Genomic DNA, 3,154 nt, shown 5'->3' on the forward strand with positions numbered 1-3,154 from the left:
CTTCCACGATGGCCTCTGCAGACAGTGGCCATCTCTGGCTGCTAAAGTGACCTTTAAGCTCCCTTGCCTTTCTCTGAGGGCAGGGGCCTCGCTTCTCTTCCTGACAAAGCACTTTCAGTCAACTCTTGGATTTCTTCATGGTTGATTAAACTGTCTGTGTTTATTCAGGACCCTTCTCCTTTTTCTGTGTCCGGCTGCTGACCTTTCTGTGAGTTCATTGTGGAGGAGAAAGCTCACAGGGCAGTCCATCTGACTGCTTGCTAGCAGCTCTGGTAAAGATTTGGTCCTGGTAAATGTTTAGGCCGTTGAAATATTAGTACATCATCAAAGCATATGACTTTTTGTCTGGTTAGGTTTCTGAGTTGCTGTTCCTGGGTTATGTGAAAGAGAACAACACTAGATAGTCTGTGAGTTATAACCACTAGCATCTCCCTTGAATCTTGCTGATGCTGATCGCTTCACCATTAAGCTCCACAGGGCTTCACAGGGTCCATGGTTCTTAATAAAAGTAGGTCTGGTTTTATTGCTTGGAAAGGGGAAAGAGGAGAGAATGAAGCACACAGAGTTTTGCTGAGTGACGAAAAAACAAGCCAGGACAAACGTCTTAAGCCAGAACCCCCTTTACAGAGATTCTTGTCAGCACGACAACTAACCCCTCGCCTATAACCCTGGTCTGGGGCTTTCGGGCAAGCTCAGTTTCCCTCGCAGCGCCACACTCGAAGGCTCTGGTCAAATGCAAGTCCCACCACGTGCAGGCATCAAACCTTTCATTATAATATGTACTTGCCGTGCCTCTCGAATGACATTTTTACATTTTGCTTGTGTATGACTGTTATCAGTCTGACTTGACTGCAAGTGCTTAGAGCACGGGACTGTGCCTTCTGCATCTTTGCATGCCTGGACGCATATGTTGCATATTTTAGTGAAAGTATGGATAAATGGAGGTGCAGATGGACACTCTTCCCAGGCCATCTCTTCATATTCCTTTAATGCCACCTTACTCACCTTGATCCTCCCTCACCATCTCTCAGAATATATGCAGTTCCTACTCTTACAATGCGTACGGCCTTATTTTTCATTTTCGTTACTTGTCCATCTCACCTTTCTATCCCTGCCTCATCCTTGCTATCCATGTCATATTGTAAACTCGTAGGGGGCTGGGCTCCTTTGAACGCCCTTTGCCTATCACGTGACAGTCATGCAGTGAGCGAATGACTAGACGATTAGTAGACTTCAGAAGGCAGTGGTCATAATCGGCTGACCACTGGTCTCATCCATGTTTATCAGTCCAGGACTCCGTGTACATGCTTGGTCACTGCCGTGCCTTTCCCCATTATGAATCCCCCATATACATTGTGAGAGATCAGGAGAATCATCCTCTCAAGTCGGAGTTTCTCCACAGAGACACTTTGATGTCTTGGGTAATTCTCTGTTTTGGGAGGCTGTCATGTGTGTTGTAGGCCGTTTAGCAGCGTCCCTCATCTCTGCCCCACTAGATGCCAGGAGCATCCTCCAACCATGGCAACTAAAAATGCCCCCTTTGGGAGAGGCGCAAACACGCTGGTTGGGAGCCACAGCCACAGCAGGAAAGCATACGCATTACGAGGAGGGTTTCTTCCTCCCTTTGAAGGTTTTTTGTTTTTGTATTTTTAATGCAACCAGCATGGTGTTCTGCCCTAGCGGGTTTGGGGAGAGTCTCTCAAAATGCATTTAAATTATACGGTACTTCACCACTTGGCCCCTTTTCCCCCTTAGGGGTCTTTTTATTTTCCCCCCCACCATTGCCATGGGCTGGGCTCTGCTTTCTGTGGCTTGATCCTGTCTTGTTTTAGGAATCCCACTAGCTTCAGAAAACTTCGAAGGGCACAAAATGAACTGAAAGGAGATCCAGCTGGCTGGACAGCAGGGGACAGCCACCTGCTGTCCCCTGGCCTGGGCACTGTGTCGTGAGGATACTGTGTTTGGGGATCTGCTTCTCGGCTTTGCCCATCCAGGAACTAGATTTTTATTTCTTTCCTGGGAATTAATAAACCGTCGGGAACAATAATTCACACAAACCGAACTTACCAGAAACCAGACTGAGAGAGTATTGCTTTAAAATGCATATCTCCCCAGAGTTCTACCCAGGGGTTGGAACACAGGGCAGGCGCATGAAATGTGGTCCAGAGTGCACATAGGGCACCCAGGCCAGCGGGCTCCAGGCCCTGGCTGGGTGTCTGGCTCCTTCTGTCTGTCCCGGCTGCTAAGGGAATGACCTTTGTGGGCTGGTGGGGGAGAGAAAGAGCAGGCTGGGATCTGAGAGGACAGTGAGAGATGAAAGAGGTCCACACTCTTTGGAAATCATTTACAGTTTCTGCTTCATTTAAACGTCGGTGTCTGGTGGCTGAGTGCCCATTGCTCTGCCCAAGTGGACACCTCTCCACCATGGCCTCCCATTATCAGGATGCCCGGGAAACTACAATAGCTGGGGTAGATGTGGAATCAGGTCAGAGGGAGCCAGGGGACTCTCCAGGCTGTGGAAAAGCCTGATGAAATAGCCCTGCGTCTGAGAAAAGCTCGTCTCCCTAGGGATGGGACCAGTCACTGCTGCTCCAGGAAAGTTGCTCTTGCTGGGGGTTGGGGGGGTGGTGGAGGGGGTGCAGGGTGGAGGCCTCGCGCCCCCGCAGACTGCGGTTCTCTGGAGCTCCTTGCCCTCCCTCCCTCGTGGACTACCCTCCTCTGTCATCACATGCTGATACTCAAGGTTCTGGTCACCCACGTTTGCCAACACTGAGCCTCGAAGGAGTGACCTTTGGTGTTCTGTGCACAGCCCTGGTAGGGCTTTTTCTTGAATGGGGCTGTAGCCTCATGGCTGCCCTGAGCGATAACCCTGGGTCAGATGTGTTCTCAGGCTTGTCATTTGTCGGGACCTGTGGGATACCCCTTCATAGGAGATGTCTTCTTGACCGTAGTCTAACTTTGATAGACATTTCTGCTAAGTGAACAGGGAACGGCTTTGCCAAGTTCGTATTTCTCCTAATAGAGAGGTATGGAAGAGAAACGGACCTTGTCATCTCCATGGTTTCAACCAATGAAAGCAGAAAGCCGTCTTTTTCTCCATACTGCCAAGGTGCCTGGAAATATCTTTGGAGCCCTGTTCATTAGAGGCTCTGTC

This window comes from Pteropus alecto, unplaced genomic scaffold, assembly GCF_000325575.1.
Source record: "Pteropus alecto unplaced genomic scaffold, ASM32557v1 scaffold81, whole genome shotgun sequence".
Taxonomy (NCBI): domain Eukaryota; kingdom Metazoa; phylum Chordata; class Mammalia; order Chiroptera; family Pteropodidae; genus Pteropus; species Pteropus alecto.